The sequence below is a fragment of the Salmo trutta genome, chromosome 7 (genome assembly GCF_901001165.1).
Source record: "Salmo trutta chromosome 7, fSalTru1.1, whole genome shotgun sequence".
Lineage (NCBI taxonomy): Eukaryota > Metazoa > Chordata > Actinopteri > Salmoniformes > Salmonidae > Salmo > Salmo trutta.
Window position 1 is genome coordinate 14,647,948 of NC_042963.1, and position 18,734 is coordinate 14,666,681.

Consider the following 18,734-nt stretch of genomic DNA (forward strand, 5'->3'; position numbering starts at 1 on the left):
GGTTGGGATGGTGTTCCTCTGCTTGCAAGCCTCCCCCTTTTTTCCTTCAAACATAACCATGGTCATTATGGCCAAACAGTTCTATTTTTGTTTCATCAGACCAGAGGACATTTCTCCAAAAAGTACGATCTTCGTTCCATTGTGCAAACCGTAGTCTGGCTTTTTTATGGCTGTTTTGGAGCAGTGGCTTCTTCCTTGCTGAGCGGTCTTTCAGGTTATCTCGATATATGACTTGTTTTACTGTGGATATAGATGCTTTTGTACCTGTTTCCTCCAGCATCTTCGCAAGGTCCTTTGCTGTTGTTCTGGGATTGATTTGCACTTTTTCGCTACAAAGTACGTTCATCTCCAGGAGACAGAATGTGTCGCCTTCCTGAGCGGTATGACGGCTGCGTGGCCCCATGGTGTTTATACTTGCGTACTATTGTTTGTACAGATGAACGTGGTACCTTCAGGCGTTTGGAAATTGCTCCCAAGGATGAACCAGGCTTGTGGAGGTCTACAATTTATTTTCTGAGGTCTTGGCTGATTTCTTTTGATTTTCCCATGATGTCAAGAAAAGAGTCACTGAGTTTGAAGATAAGCCTTGAAATACATCCACAGGTACACCTCCAATCGACTCAAATGATGGCAATTAGCCTATCAGAAGCTTCTAAAGCCATGCCATCATTTTTTTAATTTTCCAAGCTGTTTAAAGGCACAGTCAACTTAGTGTATGTAAACTTCTGACCCACTGGAATTGTGATACAGTGAATTATAAGTGAAATAATCTGTCTGTAAACAATTGTTGGAAAAATGACTTGTGTGATGCACAAAGTAGATGTCCTAACCGACTTGCCAAAACTATAGTTTCTTAACAGGAAATTTGTGGAGTAGTTGAAAAACGAGTTTTAATGACTCCAACCTAAATGTATGTAAACTTCCGACTTCAACTGTATGTTCCTTGGACAGGTACATTGGTTAATCATTTATAGGCACCATTAGACATGCAGCTGTTAATACAGGTGCATGTCTAATGGTGCCTATAAATTATTAACCAATATGCCTGTCCAATGGCCTTCACAAGTCCAGGCCTATGGTGCCTATAAATGATTAACCAATATGCCTGTCCAATGGCCTTCACAAGTCCAGGCCTATGGTGCCTATAAATGATTAACCAATGTGCCTGTCCAATGGCCTTCACAAGACCAGGGATGACCCAGAACTGTTAAGCCTGTATTGACTCATGGTTAGCCCTATATCGATTCTGATTACTACTTCTAAGAAAATAGTATAGGTACTGGAAAGTTCTCAAGGTACTGGAAAATCCCCAATACTTTCTTCACTCTGTCTGGAAACAAGATCTAATAGTGGCTGAGACCATACTATTTAAGAATATAAAGATTTTTATCGGTTCCCCCAAATACCAGAGGGGAAATGTCATTACCACCACATAAAATTACCTATTTTAGTTGAAAAGGAAATTACAGAAATTGTTCCTTAATGTATTTTATATTACATTATTATTTTTTAAATCATATTTCTTTACTATTTTGAAGTTGTCTTAATTATATGTATTCATCATTGTCATGTCTAAATACCCATATATGCCTGGATGATATTCAGAAACATGTATTTACCACATCAATCTCAATATTTTACATTATTTTAGGAATTCTTAATAACAAGCATGCAAGGTTCAGACATGGGAAAAATCATCAATATCAATTGTAATTTAATATACCTTTTCATGTACCATGATGGTAATGACTTAGCGCTGTGGTAATGACAGTGGTGGAAATGACATTTCATGCAAAACAACTGATGAAAAGTACCATTAAACATTTTAATATCACAGTTGTAATTTTATTGAAGACATAGAACACACCATTCAAAACCAAACAAAATAAAATAGATGCCTCAATAACTTAAGCATCTTTTGGAACAATTCTGGGATTCAATGCATTAGGCAGAAATTCATGTACAGTGTTGGAAACTGGTTGACATTAAACAAATGATTGTTCACTGGCTGCAGTCTATTGATTCAGACTCATGAGACAGTTGTGTGCTCACTCAAGATTAGGTTTGCCCTTAATGCACTCTATTGCTTAACGAGAGAGAGAATTTCCTCCCAGACTGCGCCATCAAGCATCATATACTGTTTTGTCGCTGGATGAGGCTCAGGGAGAAGCTCAAGCACATTTTCTGGTTGGTACCATACAATGTCCTCTCTCATTGGCCAAAAGAATCGGTTGGCTCCCACACAACTCATTGTCTTGAGTAAAGTGCAGCGCTCTGCATCAACATCTTGTATAATACGAGGGTAAGGGTCTTCATCATATTTCACAACACCACTTTCAAATCAGTCCCTCGTGTATGTCTGCAATGGGCTGTATTGTGCTAGGAGATGGCTGTGGAAGTGGAAGGTTGTGCTTTGTCTGCCTCTGTTTGTTGAATTATCACGGTTTGTGCATGGGCCAAAACAATCACATAGATGTGGAGTCATTTGAGGGGCAGTTATGTCATCATTCTGTAGCGGTAAGACTTCAGGTGAATGTGGTGGTGTGTTCCTTTACAGGTATGACTCCATAACCACAATTTTCTGGATAGTTGATCTTCTGTTTCTTTGGTTGATTTTCTATAGCCTCCTTTTTTTCTCGCTGAGAAAGTTGTGAGATGGATTTGCTGTTTTAAAAACCTCCACTCTCCTGGGAAGGCTTTCCACTAGATGTTGGAACATTACTGCGGGGACTTGCCTCCATTCAGCCACAAGAGCATTAGTGAGGTCGGGCACTGATGTTGGGCGATTAGGCCTGGCTCGCAGTCGGCGTTCCAATTCATCCCAAAGGTGTTTGATGGGGTTGACGTCAGGGCTCTGTGCAGGCCAGTCAAGTTATTCCACACCGATCTCGACAAACCATTTCTGTAATGACCTAACTTTGTGCACAGGGGCATTGTCATGCTGAAACAGGAAAGGGCCCTCCCCGAACTGTTGCCACAAAGTTGGAAGCCCAGAATCGTCTAAAATGTCATTGTATGTTGTAATGTTAAGGTTTCCATTCACTGGAACGAAGGGGTCTAGCCCGAACCATGAAAACAGCTTCAGACCATTATTCCTCCTCCATCAAACTTTACAGTTGGTGCTATGGATTCGGGCAGGTTGCGTTAGTGATAGAAAAATTACATACTTACCTGATTTGTTTGATAATCATAGTAAACGATTATATATTTAACTAAGAGTAAGACTGGCCTGCTAAGGCTGAGTTTTTATGGTGTCCACTCTAGCTTCCTGCAGCTAGTCTGGGCACTGAGGAAATGGGTTTTACTAGAGGGTGATGAAACTTTACAGACACATTCCATTCTATGATCAGTGGTGCACTAAGGGAGATGAGATGTATTCCATGGACAGGATGTGGGATGGTTGTAACTGAGATAGAGAGCCTGAAGAAACAGAACAAAGGCCTCAGTATTACTAATTATACTGGCATCTGGGAGACAGCACCAGAGGCAGATGAGCAGCGGATGAACCCAAAGTGGGGTATGGTACCCCCCAATCTATATGGGAGGGGTGGAACCAAGCATTCTGGATATTAGTTATATAAACTGTGCATTGTCTGTAAAGGGGAGGCTCTCAGCCTAACATTCAAGACTATTGGGATGACAGTTTCATTATTGCAATAATTCATCAATATTAAATAAAGATGATTGTTTGAAGACCAAGTCTCTCTCAGTACTGAATTTCCACGACACGTTTTATTGGCATCCGCCAAACACAGATTAGTCTGTCGGATGGTGAAGCGTAATTCATCACTCCAGAGAACGTGCATCCACTGCTCCAGAGTCCAATGGCGGCTAGCTTTACACTACTCCAGCAGACATTTGGCATTGCGCATGGTGATCTTATGCTTGTGTGCGGCTGCTCGGCCATGGAGAGCCATTTCATGACGCTCCCGGCGAACGGTTATTGTGCTGATGTTGTTTCTAGAGGCAGTTTGGAACTCGGTAGTGAGTGTTGCAACCGAGGACAGACGATTTTTACACGCTTCAGCACTCAGTGGTTCCGTTCTGAGCTTGTCTGGCCTACCACTTGGCGGCTGAGCTGTTGTTGCTCCTAGACGTTTCCACTTCATAATAAAAGCACTTGCAGTTGCCCGGGGCAGCTCTAGCAGGGCCGAAATTTTACGAACTGACTTGTTGGAAAGGTGGCATCCTATGATGGTGCCAGTTGAAAGTCACTGAGCACTTCAGTACGGGCCATTCTACTGCCAGTGTTTGTCTATGGAAATCGCATGGCTGTGTGCTCGATTTTATACACCTTTCAGCAATGAAATAGCCGAATCCACTAATTTGAAGGGGTGTCCACATACTTTTGCATAGTGTATGTCCTTGTACTGTCCTTGGTTGATTTAGAAAAATAAAACATTCATCATTGAAGTCAGTAACCATAGTAAGTCACATAAATAGACATCAAAATCACTCAATCATCCTAACATAATCCATAATTTTATGGTTTTATTGAGCAAATAAGTGTTCAATTTCAAGTTAACCATGATCATATGTAATGTTTGTCTTTTCAGGTCTTAAGGTAAGTTAAAATGTATGAACTAATACATTTTGTCCTTACCATCACAGTTCATTATGGTGGGAATGACATTTTTACAGTATTCGGTCATAAATAGAAGAGATTTCTATGTTAACTCCAGTTGAAGTGCTAGCATAGAATGTATCCTAAATACATTATTAAAACATACATTTTTTTTTTTAAACTAGCAATTTGATGACATTATTGTCTATTTGGTAATGACGTACAATAAAATGATTATCTTCTCAAGTCATTTACCTTTCATTTTTGTATAATTTCCCGGGAAATCAAAATGTGAATCTCCCTCCATGACATCCATGTTCCCACTGTCACTATTCATATCCATGGTAACCAAGTACACAAACTTTATTTTAAAAAAAAGTTATAATGTAATTTGGTGGTAATGACACAATACTTAGCGACAACTGTATTGTGTAAAAAAAAAAAAAAAGTTACAAATGGCTTATTCACATCTATGTATATAATTTCCATTTATTTCACTCTTTTCTTAAACAGATGCATTAAATATTTGCTAATTAAAGGTCAAGTGCACTACAAAAGTGGCCTTTACTAGTTCTGTATTAGTGGACCGATCGATATACACCTGCAGCAAGGGCCACATTGTTTTTTTCAGCATCTCCTCTTTGGAAAAAAAGGTAGTTGTATCTTGCAGGATTCAATAGTTGGAATTGTAAGGGCTGTTGCCCTGTCCCTTTTCTCTGATAACATCATTCTAATGGATTCCAGAAAGAACAAAACCCTTTCCTTAAACATTTACCACAAAAGTTTCAAAGTTATGGGCAAAGACCCAAAACATCCACTTCAAATTATATATTTTTCTTGATCAAATAACATGGAAAACAACCACTTTTTGTGCAGTATTAATTTACCATCCATACAAACCACTTAATGTAAATGTACATCACTGTATTGTACATAGGCTGGTCATCTAGGTTTGTACCTGAAGACTTTCCATCACCATGAAGAAAAATAATGTTCAATACAGTAATTGAGTACATTGAGACATCAAGTGGTTTGTGATTTTTTAAATATTTTTTCATTTTTAATTTCACCTTTATTTAACCAGGTAGGTGTCACGAGAATTTCTATCTCAATGTTCTAACTGAACTATTTGATAACACTATCTTTATCCTGGAGGTTGTAAATCTCCAGTATTAAGAAATAGATAGAGTCCCAGCATACAAATGATCAGTTCTTTATTCAGAGAGAGCTCTGCCCCCCTAGTGCAGAGCCAGTCTTTTTATACACACACACATTTTCTTATCATAGGCTACTCCCTGCTCAGACAGTATTTTTCCACTAGACCCATACATAGTTACCATATTTCACCAAGCTCTACAAGCCTCTTTGTTTCTCCATTCCCTGGGTGGGGACAGAATCGTCCTGTTATTGGTTTCACAGTTGCACAACTTGTCTGTTAATAGTTCCTCTTATCATTTGTTTCACACTTGCACCCTGCTTACAATGCTTAAAAGAAACAAAATGTCCTAGTTCTAATTCTGACTAAAACTACACACATCATCAGATTATAGTTTTATGATTCTAATACACTTCACACAGTACATTTCACACAGTTGTACAGTTTCGGGGTGGAATACTTTAGTCATCACCTTAACATTTAAATTCCTCTATCAGTAGGCTAGTTGAGAACAAGTTCTCATTTACAACTGCGACCTGGCTAAGATAAAGCAAAGCAGTGCGACACAAACAACACAGAGTTACACATGGAATAAACAAGCGTACAGTCAATAACACAATAGAAAAAAAGAAAGTCTATATACAGTGTGTGCAAATGGCGTGAGGAGGTAAGGCAATAAATAGGCCATAGTAGCGAAGTAATTACAATATGATGATGTGGCTCAGTTGTTCACCGACATTCACAAATGACATTATGCTGTAGAGACCTTTGATAATTCACTGTTAAGGGTTCATTAACATTTTTCTATGACTTAATTTAATATTCATGACTTATAGCTTACATGGAAAAAGTAACCATTATTGACACTGGAAGGCTGCTGTGCCTGATCCCATGTACGGTGCATTCGGAAAGTATTCAGACCCCTTGACTTTTTCCACATTTTGTTATGTTACAGCCTTATTCTAAAAATAATTAAATTGAGGGGGAAAAAAATCTACACACAATACCCCATAATGACCAAGCAAAAACAAGTTTTTTTTTTTTTTTGCAAATGTAGTAAAATTACAAAACTTAAATAACATTTACATAAGTATTCAGACCCTTTACTCAGTACTTTGTTGAAGCACCTTTGGCAGCGATTACAGCCTCGAGTCTTCTTGGGTATGACACTACAAGCTTGGCGCACCTGTATTTGGGGAGTTTCTCCCATTCTTCTCTGCAGATCCTCTCAAGCTCTGTCAGGCTGGATGGGGAGCGTTGCTGCACAGCTATTTTCAGTTCTCTCCAGAGATGTTCAAATGGGTTCAAGTCCAGACTCTGGCTGGGCAACTCAGGACATTCAGAAACTTGTCATGAATCCTCTCCTTTGTTGTCTTGCCTGTGTGCTTAGGGTTGATGTCCTGTTGGAAGGTGAACCTTGTGGTGGAAAATTCTAATCAAGTGGGAGAGTTTGTTTGAAGAAATGACAATCATTCTTTGAACAACGTAGCAACGCTCCACTTCTGCTCAACTTCCTATCCGATCTTGTCCTGTCAACCTGATTGTAGCCATACTAGCCTCGAAGTCGCTCGTTTTATCATTACCTCAGTATATTAATACAATCATATTTCTATAGCGTTTTTTTTATAATTGTTGTTGAAAATTCTGTATATCCGTTCAGTTGGTGATTTTTGTAATTCGATTGTGTTCTGTCTTTTTTTGTCTCTTTAGCCAGTAAACGTTAGCTACCAGTACCTAGCTAACGTTAGTGCTAACGACGTTAACGTTATTAGTTGGTGCGGCATCTTTATTGAAAGTTAGGAAATTAAGAAGATTTCATTGAACCTTCTAGTGGGTGTTGACGTCTGAAGAAGGGAGCAGTACCTTTGCTATTCCAGTGGAATATTACCATGTCCAAGAGATCCTTATGTCACTGATGGGAAGCGTCAACTGCATCTGGGCTGTGGTTTGCCTTCTCACAAAACTACCGGTGTGGGCCTCTTGTGAAGGCATGGGCCAAGAAGCAATAGAGAGAGAATAAAGGAGACGGCATCGGTCAAAATCGTGATTTATGACCCTATGTCCGGGTCGTACATGCCCAAATAAGGGCATCCGGTCTGGACATCCTGGCGGGAAGGTGTCACGTGGTTAGGGTCATATAGTTTTATCCTGTTCTGTCACGTGTTAGAGTGTGTGTTATATCTATATTGCATCTCTTTGAAGTTGTCATGATGATTGATGTGTAGGGCCCTCATTGAACTGGGGGGGTTGTGTTTGAACATTTCAAAGAGGATGACCCCACACCCCCCTATTTTATTGCTCTTAGGGTTGTTGTCTATGAATTAGGAATGTCCGGGGGGTTATGTGTTGGAGACAGACGTCTTATAAATACGCCCCAGACACACATGCGGCCCCAGAACACTAAACAAGATTTAAAAAATAAAAACCCTGAACATTAAACAGAAAATGATGACTCCTAGGCCAATTCTCGGGGTACTATGCGTCTCTTGTCTCGAACCCGATGATAAAAGCATCGAGGATCTTTGGGGTGAGGCCCCAGAATGTTTTAAAGAGTTTTTGGATACTAGTGATGGCCATATGACTTATATGTTCAAACCTGAGGATTCAACGGTGAAGATTTTCAGACAGCGGCCCCAGACCCCTTTATCATGCAAAACCCGGGAGTTTTTCTCCTGCACTGCGTATGAGAGAATGGCTTAAGATACGGCTAGCGCTCTGTCAAATTGAACAGGCCCTGAGTGGTACAGCCGTGCCAGGCTATGCTATGGAAGAGAGGGTGGAGGGTCGCTATGATTTACAAGCCATCAGGATCTCTTCAATGGCTTATAACCCCGACTCCAAAGTGACAATTTTAGCATGTGAACAATTTGATAGTACAAATGCTACGAAGTCTGTAAATTCATATGTATTATCGAAAGCCTGCAAGGATGTGAATTTTTTTATGCCTGTGTTTAGCTTTAAATGGAGGGATTACCCTATATTCATAACCCTGATGAATAAGCTGGACAATCTTTTCAAAAATCGTGAACAATTACGTCGATGGCCGCTTCTATCCTTAAGACACACGGGCGAGAGTCTACAGGCCAGACGTAGGATCTATCCCTGGGGTGAAAACTTACCGAGTCTTGATGCTGGGGAGTTGGACACAGACAGCGGTTGGGGTTCAGTGACAACCCTATAGCCGGGCCCGTTATCCGTAAGAAAGGAACAGTAAAAATGTATTGTATTAATTATTCAAAGGTCTGTACTAAATATTATGAATTAAATAAATGGTTTTAACCTCTACGGGCCACGGTGGCAGTATTGAGAATTTTGAAAAAAATACGTGCCCATTTTTAACTGCCTCCTACACCAACTCAGAAGCTAGGATATGCATATTATTAACACATTCGGATAGAAAACACTCTGAATTTTCTAAAACAGTTTGAATGGTGTCTGTAAGTATAACAAAACTCATATTGCAGGCAAAAACCTGAGAAAAATAGATTTAAAAAAATGTGAATTTTGTGGCTGTACTATTTAGTGTCATTGTTTATTAGATACCATAGTGAGAAAGGATTTAGTTCGCAACTCCTACTGCTTCCACTAGATGTCAGCGATCTTTATAAAGTTGTTTGAAGCTTCCATGATTAACAGGGAGCAAATTAGAATGCATTGAAGTTGACGTCCGTGGGATGTCGTCACTTCCATTATGGCCTGCACCTGCGCAATCATGAGACACGAGACATTTTTAAAAAACGTTTTTCTAGACACAGGTGAAGTCGGGTTGAAACATTACTGATGTTTCACGTTAAAAATGGCTCTAAAGATTGATGCTAAACAACGTTTGACATGTTTGAACAAACATAAATAGTTTATTTTTGTAACTTTTTTAACTTTTTGCCGTGACTTCACACACCCCCCGCGCTACTTTTTAGTAGCCACCGAAGCGCTAACAACATGGAACAACTTGGAGTTATTTGGACATCAATTATGAGCTTTGTCAAAAGAAACCACATTTGTTGTGGACCTGGAATTCCTGGAACTGCCAATGGATGAAGATAATCAAAGGTAATGGATTATTGACAATAGTATTATTGATATTACATGGTTACAAGATGATGCTAAGCTAATTAGGCTAGCTTAATGTTCTTAGCACAGCACCTGGTTTATTGCAACTTGTGATTTCCCAGTAAAGTTATTTTGAAATCTGGCAAGACAGTATCATTTACGAAATGTTAAACTATAATTATTTGAATGACAATATTATAATTTACCAATGTTTTCGAATAGTAATTTTGAAAATTGTAACGTTGTTCACCGGAAGCATTTCAGAGAAGAAAAAAATCAGAATTTCACCGCTACTGTAAAATGCGGTTTTTGGATATAAATATGAACTTGATGGAACAAAAAATGCATGTATTGTATAACATAATGTCCTAGGAGTGTCATCTGATGGAGATTGTCAAAGGTTGGTGCATAATTTTAGCTGGTTTCTGCTTTTGGTGACGCCTGACCTTGAATTGAAAATGGATGTTTGTACTTTTGTGGCTATGTACTGTCCTAACATAATCTAACTTTATGCTTTTGCCGTAAAGCCTCTTTGAAAATCGAACAATGTGGTTAGATTAAGGAGATGTTTATCTTTTAAATGGTGTAAAATAGTTGATTGTTTGAGAAATTGAAATTATTAGATTTTTGATGTTTTGAATTTCCAGCCTTGCTAGCAATCCCGTCTCAGGGTTCATTGCTAACCCGTGGCCTCAACAGGTTTTAAAGCTACCCCTTAACGAACGGGAATCTGTCATTTCTTCAAACGTTGTTTATACATAAAAAACATTAATGAGTGTTACAATATTGCACAAGCTGTTTTTAAAAAGGTATGTACTAAATATTATGAATGAAATAAAATGGTTTTAAAGCTGTATCTCACCTTTAACGAGCCATCCCCAGGCAGGACTTGAGAAAAAAGGAATTCCGGAAAGATGTGTGCGTGCGCAGGGGGTGTGTGCGTGTGAGGGAGGGTAATTGTGTGTGTGTGTGTTTCAAAACAAAAAAGGGGGGGTGTGTCTCTGCATGGGGGGGCTTTTGAAACCAGAAAAAGTGTGTGTGTGTACGTTTGTTTAGGACTGGCACGTGCGCAGGGGGGTGTGCGTGTGAGGGTGGGTATTTGTGTGTGTGTGTGTGTGGGTGTGTCTCTGCATGGGGGGGCTTTTGAAACCAGAAAAGGTGTGTGTAAGTTTGTTTAGGATTGCCGGCGTCTCTTCAATTGGTCTAGGCACTTTCTATTTTATTACCCCCCCAAGCCCTTTCAAATACGTATTTATCTCAACTTCAAACATGTGGGGGCTAAAAAGGTGAAAAAGCCCAGGCATAAGAGATCAGGTCTAGACGAACTGCTACTGTTTAAAACATATGTTATTTTCTAATCAGCGCATATACTAACGGTGCCCCACCCCGGGATATAAATTTACAACGGACACTCCAACGCTGTGCTATGAAGCATAAGTGCAATATCGGCAGACCGAATATGTCGAGACACCCGCCTGTGGTTTTGGGTCTCTAGACATTCGAGTTCTTTATATGGCCTTTTTTTGCATACAGGATGACGCCCGAAAAAACGGCACCCCCACTCTGTAAACTCATTGCAGAATAGTGAAACTAGCCAGACGGTAAGACATCCTATAGCGCACCTCAAAACACTCCCGGCCAACAGACAGAAGAGTTATCAGGCCAACAGATAATCTCGGAATCGGTCCTAATGGAGCTTTCTGAAGGTGAGTTAGTGAAAATAATATATTAGATTTGGAGAGGTATTTTCAGGGAATTGTATGGATATTAAAAATGTGATATCACTATTCTAAAACTGATGGACAATGATTTTAAGGTAATATGTCAAATGCCCGTATTCTCATATTTAAAAAATTTGTATATTTCGTATATGTGTTAATATTATCTAACGTCTGTAGGCTCGCAATCCTTTACGCAGATGCTCCGTGGGCTAGATGATTTGGAACCGAATTTGTCAGAGAGGGATTCTCAGAATCAAACTGCGTGCAGCGCCGAAAGCAGCCAGTCACCATCACACTATTGTAGACGTGAGTTCAATAATAAAAAATCCCTAAGAAAATGTATACATTAAAAACAAAAAGTGTGAACCCTATATTAAAAGCTATTTTTTGTGTTTACAGCGGACAGACCCAAAAGAAGGATCACGGGTGCTTCATGTACTCTGAACGAGGACATCGATGCTATTCTGCCTTTCTGTTCGAACGGGTTTACCCTAACACCACCCAGGAACCAAGCGACATATTTCCGCCCCAAACAGGGCACAACATCGGCGCAAGTGCATTGCGCAGAATCCCCCCGGCCCAAAAAGTTACTTCTTCAAGAAACGGCCCTACACGGACATGGTATGAAGCCCTTATGTTATTAGTAATACAGAGTTTATTATAATTTATACATTTTTATGATTGAAAATGCTAAAACAATGACAAATAATGTTTTTACAGATGTTAATGTTGCGACAGCTCGTTTCTGGTAACAGAACAAAATAGTCGGCACATAGTAACTTCTGATTTAGCTGTACTTTAATTAATGCAAACATGTGTGTGGTATATGTGTGGTTCGTATATATACGGTCTCGCTGTTTTACCTCGCAGGGCAAACAGAGAAGAGGGCGTCACATTCTATTGTTTTCTCTTTTATAATATGACAGAGATAATTCCCGCTCAATGCTGGCCTGTCAGAGGGAGGAGGAGCGTGGTTTAAACTTGCTCCTCCTAACATCGGCGTGCAGGCTGATCCCAGCGTCGTGACGCACTTCCTGTTGCCGGTTGTAGTTCTTGTCTTCAACAGTTAATTTACCCGTAGTTTATATACTTAATATTGTAGCATAGCTTCCCCGGTATATTATAAAGGTTATGCATACAAATAGCCAGTTCAACCCTAACACAGAGTCCTCCCCGGCGTATAACGGCACAGAAGACCATACACACCGAGAACCCGCGGAGGATTTCGGAGCGCCTGACATTCACAATAAAACAATGAAACCGGATGATTTCAACATTTTAAATGACATTTCACAGGTAGACGACTGGCTATTCTGTAACGCAGCCAATCTTCTTGATTCCTCCAATTCTTATGTAGAAACACCCAAACCCTAAATAGACCAAGCGGGGTTTATCAAGGCCTTTTCAAAGGCTCTAAAATCCAGAAATGTCTTGCGGCAATACAGTCAGGATCTATCCTTCTGGCATAGAACAATGCCCCGGTTGTTAAAACCGTTTAAAAAATGCAAATACCGGCGCTAAAACCAGTTACCGAAATGGACGTGCCTATAATTGAGACAGTTGAAAGCCTTTTGGCGAAAATATCCCCCGATCTACAAGCTTTAATTGAACGGATGAACGAGGGTGGGGTATCAGACATAATTCCGATAGACGAAAATCTATTTTCCCAAATTCCCGCCGACCTAATTGAAATAATTAAACATATGAACGAGTCAGGAACAACATATGAAAACCAATTATCTCAAATCCCGCCCGCCCTAGTTTTTTTAATAAACCAGATGAACGAGAGCCTGAGATCTTCTACACCTGAGCCCCCAAGCAGCCCGCTATTAATGCCCCTTTCAGAAGAGTCTGTAACGCAATATGATGTTTTTGAGGAATTGGAAAATTGTCTAATAAATCAGGAGGGAGATGGTCTTGATAGAAGTGTCAGGGTTGTGTACAGAAATAAATTCAGCAATACAGAGATTAGACAGTTTTTCAATTTCACATGGGTGAATCAAAATCTCGATTATGCTGTTTTTTACGTGATGATTTTGGATACTCTGAACGAACTGTTAGAGAGGGCAAGAGATTATGGCGAACCTCGTGATGTCTTACAGTTGGAAATTTGTGGAGATAACATGCAAAACACTGTATCTCTTATTTTACCCAATGGTGAAGCAGATCTTGAACAATTTATAGCCCTGCTGGAACGACTTGTTCAATCAAATTTATCCATCATAGCCGATAGGTCGCTGGAGCTTGTTGTGCAAATAATACGGCAACCCCTGGATGGTGGGGGGCAGAGAAGGAAGCTAGATAGCCTAATGCAATCAGAAATCATAAACAATAAAAGGGCATGCCTCATAAACGTTCACAATCACGGTAATAAGCTATGCTTTGCAATAGGCCTAGCACATTTACTAAACCCTGGATGTACGGATCTAGAGGCGTTGCAAAAGGCTAGAGAGCTTCAAAATGCTGTCGGTCTGGGCATGCAGGATGCAGTGGCATTCTCTGACATAGTCAAATTTGAAAACTTTCTGAACATCAAGATTGTGGTTTTGTACCACAGTAGAGCTAATGCTTCTCTCTTGAAATTCCAAAACAACCCCCAACCTCATCCTCAGATCCTGTACTTTTATGTGCAAAACGACCATTACTATGCAGTTACCAACATCGGAGCGTTTTTAGGCGCACCATATGTGTGTCCAGCCTGTCATACCGGCTACACCCGAAAGGGTGGCCACTCGTGCCGTTATAACTGTTCCGTATGTCTGGATGAAAAATGTCCGATGCAGCCCTTAAACCTGACACCCTGTGCCGATTGTCACAGGACATGCCGTTCGGCCTACTGTTACGAAAAACACAAAATTGAAACATGGCACCCCAAGGCCTGTAAATCTGTAAGCAGTTGTGATATTAACAGGAAATGTCCAAAATGTCAATGCAATTATATTCAACCCTTGGCTGAAGATGAACATTCAGAGAAATACGTTTTTTATGATTTTGAGACTAATCAACAATCAGGGGTTCATTTGCCTATTTTTGTATCTACCATGACTTTCAAGGGGGATAAGTGGTCAGCCGAGGGACCCAATTGTGCACTCCTCTTTCTAAAACACTTCAGAAAACCCCAGTACAGAAACTTTACGTTTATAGCGCACAATTCTAGAGCATATGATTCGTACCTTCTTTTGAACCCTCTGATACAGCAAGGCGTTGCACCCAGTGTCATAGCTCAAGGTAGTAAAATCTTGTGTTTTGTAGACCCAGCTTTCAACCAGAGATACATTGACAGTTTAAGCTTCTTACCCATGAGATTGTCTCAAATGCCTGAGGCCTTGGGTTTTGAGAACTCTGTGAAAGGTTGGTTTCCCCATTTTTTTACATCTGAGGAGAATTTACACTATATAGGATCTTATCCGAGACCTGAAATGTACGGTTGTGATCAAATGTCTCCCAAAGAGCGAGAGAGATTCATGACATGGTACGAGACAGTATGTCACAGCACTTTTGATTTCCACAAAGAGATGGAGTCATACTGTGACAACAACGCGGTTATCCTTCGCGAGGGGTGCCTCAGATTCAGAGCAGAGGTCATCAAAGATGCAGGCATTGACCCCTGGAGTTGTACAACTATTGCATCGGCATGCATGAAAACCTATCGTACACACTTTCTACCTCTAGCATCTATAGCTATCCCCTCGCCTGACAACTACCGACGCCAATTTAAGTCATACTCTAGTGGCTCCATTCAGTGGTTGGAGTACTTGGCCCAGGATAAAGACATTTTTATTCAACATGCTTTGAATAGGGGTGAGAAGGCGTTTGGGCCTTATCATGTAGATGGATACACACAGATTGACGGTGTTGAGACCGTGTTTGAGTACAACGGTTGTTTCTTCCACGGTTGTAAATCTTGCTTTGAGCCACAGGCCATGTGTGTCCTAACCCAAAAGACTTTGGTGAAATGTACCTAGAGTTTCAAGACAAATGTGAATCTTTACAGGCTACTTATGGTTTGAAAGTGAATGTTATGTGGGAGCATGAGAGGACCGCACTCAAAAAGTCTGATCCTCATGTTCGAGCTTTCCTTTCCAGCTTTGACACACCCGAACCCTTGGAGCCACGACAGGCCCTGTATGGAGGCCGTACCAATGCTTTGACCTTGCGGTATGTAGCGCAACCAGACGAGACAATAGGTTATGTAGATTTTACATCTCTTTATCCTCATGTAATGAGTTCCTCATGCTATCCTATGGGGCATCCTGAAATTATTCACTGCGACTTTGACTTACCCCAAAACTATTTTGGTCTGATCAAAGCAACGGTCTACCCACCTAGGGGTTTGTTTATACCAGTGTTGCCTTACAAGGGACCTCAGGGAAAACTTTTCTTTCCCCTATGTCGCACCTGCAGTGAAAACAACAACCAGGAAAAGCCTTGTGATCACTCAGATCAGGAAAGAGCCCTTACAGCTGTCTGGGTTACACCTGAATTCACAAAGGCTCTAGAGAAGGGGTATCGTGTGGCCAAAATCTTTGAAGTGTGGAACTTTTCCAGGAAATCAGACACTCTTTTTAAAGAGTACATCAAGACCTTCTTGAGATGCAAGCAGATGGCTTCAGGCTATCCTTCATCGGTCACAGATCAAGAGAGCAAAGACAAGTACATTCGAGACTATCACGACAGAGAAGGCATTCTTCTTGACCCTGACAGAATAGAGGTCAACAAGACCAAACGAAATGAGTCGAAATTGTACTTAAACTCGCTTTGGGGGAAGCTTTCGCAGAGATGCAATATGCTAACAACGTCGATCATTAAAGACCCCGAAGAATTTTTGGAATTTGTTTTTTCGGACCAATACGAAATTTCACATTTTTCATTCTTGAGTCAAGACATTGCCCTGGTGCAATGGAGACGTAACACGAAGTGGGTTCTACCCCCGGGTAATGTAAATGTGTTTCTTGCAGCATTTACCACGGCCTATGGCCGACTTGAATTGTATGCCCTCATGGAGCAGCTTCAGAGGAGGGTTCTTTACCACGACACAGACTCTGTGGTCTATGTAAGCAAACAGGGTGACTGGAGCCCCCCACTTAGCAACTATCTGGGTGGTTTAACGAGTGAACTCAAAGATGGCGACCATATCACAGAATGGTCCTCCTGTGGGCCCAAAAGCTATGCTTTTAGGACTAAAGACAATCACGTGGTGTTGAAAGCCAAAGGCGTGACTCAAAACTACGAAAATGCCCCGCGTGTAAACTTGGACACGCTTGGTCGAGGGGTTCATAAACAATCGGAATAGTGACTTGGAGATTTTGAGCTCCTACAAAAAAAATTGTTAGGGATAAAAAGGGCTTCCATCTCAGGAATGCCCCACTTACTAAAAGATTCAGGGTAGTCTATGACAAGAGAATGCTTTTACCTAACGGGACCACACTGTCCTTTGGCTACTGACTTATGCTACAAGCCCCAGTGTGTCTTAAAGCTTAAGATATAATGGCTGCTGTAGAAGGTTTTGACCCCCGGTTGCAACTACCATTTTCGGCCTTAATCGCATGCCCCTCCAACAGTGGTAAAACTTGTTTTGTAAAAAGTATTTTAGAGAATTCTGAACATGTGTTATCTCAGAAGCCTGACAATATTGTGTGGTGTTATTCATGTTATCAACCTATGTATGATGAATTGTTGAAGAAAATAAAAATCAAGTTTGTTGAAGGAATATCTGAATCCCTGTCTGATGATGAACTTTTACCTCCACATAAAAACAATCTGCTGGTTTTGGACGATATGCTATTTGCAGGTAGCGAACATCCTGAAATTGCACGAGCATTTACCCAATATACTCATCATAGAAACCTGTCTGTGCTTTACTTGGTGCAGAATGTGTTTCACCAAGGTAAAAACAGCCGTACCATTAGTTTGAACGCCAATTACATGGTTTTGTTCAAAAACCCTAGAGACAAACTACAAATTAACACTCTAGCTCAGCAGATGTACCCGGGAAGGAAATCCTACTTTATGGATAGCTATGAGGATGCTACCAAAGCGCCATTTTCTTATTTAATCGTGGATTTAAAAGCAAATACTCCAGAACACCTGAGGCTCCGAACAGGCCTTTTCCCGTGGGAGTGGCCGGCGGTGTACATTCCTAAAAAGTAACCGCTATGTCTCTGCGTTTAAAAAGAAACCTGCCCCTCTTGAGAAGCCTAGTTGGGGCTACAGCTAAAGAACGGAAGGCCATCTTGGATCACTGTTCTTCAGATCTCATATTATCCCTATGTGAGATTGCTTTGAATCTTCTCAAAGGGCGCATTCCACTCACCCTGACCCAATTAAAAAAATTAAAGAGACAAAAAACCGCGATCAAACTCTTTGCCAATAAAAGAGCCAGTCTTCGAAAGAAAAGACATAGCCTACAACAGTCTGGGGGTTTTCTTCTGCCATTGCTAACTATAGCAGTACCCTTCATCACCAGCCTTATTGCTGCCAGGCGTGGGGGTTGAACACAGAGTGTGATGGCAAATAAAATGTACTTGGTGCCTCAACAAGAGTTGGATAGACTTAAAAAACAAATGCAGGGTCCTGAAAATATCAGACAAACAGCGGAAAATGATTTGGATACGGCCATGAAGGATGTTTTGAACCGTAAAGGATTGAACCCCTATGATAAGGTTAAAAAATACACAAACCTCTTGCAAAGGTATTTGACCTTGGTAAAACAAGGTGAGAGAGATACCAACCATTTAACGCTTTCCCTACCTGAACCTTTAAAAGATGACGCGCTTTGAGAGAGCCATGCCCCTGTAATGCCTGTACCTGCGATCTTACCGGCTGAAGATCATATGCCTGTTGAAGATAATGTTATGCATGACATGTTGACACATGTTCCGGCACGTAACAGGACAAATGCTAGATACATTATGAACAAGCTAAAAGACTCAAAGGGGACCGCTACTTGGAATGACAAAGGAGAGTTTATCCTTCAGGGCGCTGTTGTCAAGGGTTCACATATGTTTGACTTGCTTAAAAGTACCACGACAGCCCACAAGGTTGCTGATGACAGAAGACCACCGGGGTGGCCTCAGTTTCTTAAGGCCCTGGCAATCCTCAACATTCCTCTCTCGGGGGTACCTAACCATAAGCTTCGTCAACAGATTCAAGCTTTAAAACAAAACCCTTCACCGAGCTACAACACCCCTAAAGATGTCCCAACAAACCCTCCCCCCTATGAAGGGGATGATGATGACTCATT

The 18,734-nt window shown here is 40.8% G+C and overlaps 1 protein-coding gene and 1 long non-coding RNA gene across 5 annotated transcripts in view; both read left to right on the forward strand.

The window, feature by feature from the left end:
* Nucleotides 1-8,197: 8,197 nt before the first annotated feature.
* Nucleotides 8,198-10,670, forward strand: LOC115196987 (uncharacterized). Its single transcript, XR_003878941.1, has 2 exons — nucleotides 8,198-8,992; nucleotides 10,470-10,670. It is a non-coding gene; the product is annotated as an uncharacterized LOC115196987 (long non-coding RNA).
* Nucleotides 10,671-11,169: 499 nt separating this feature from the next.
* LOC115196989 (uncharacterized) overlaps nucleotides 11,170-18,734 on the forward strand; it is a 39,591-nt gene continuing 32,026 nt past the window's right edge. For 2 of the 4 annotated variants that reach the window (XM_029758085.1, XM_029758088.1), the window contains exons 1-3: nucleotides 11,170-11,476; nucleotides 11,669-11,797; nucleotides 11,891-12,112. The gene's annotated coding sequence lies outside the window, so the exon portion shown is untranslated. Of the gene's footprint in view, nucleotides 11,477-11,668; nucleotides 11,798-11,841; nucleotides 12,113-18,734 lie in introns of those variants that run through there. The other 2 variants (XM_029758086.1, XM_029758087.1) reach the window with 2 other exon arrangements.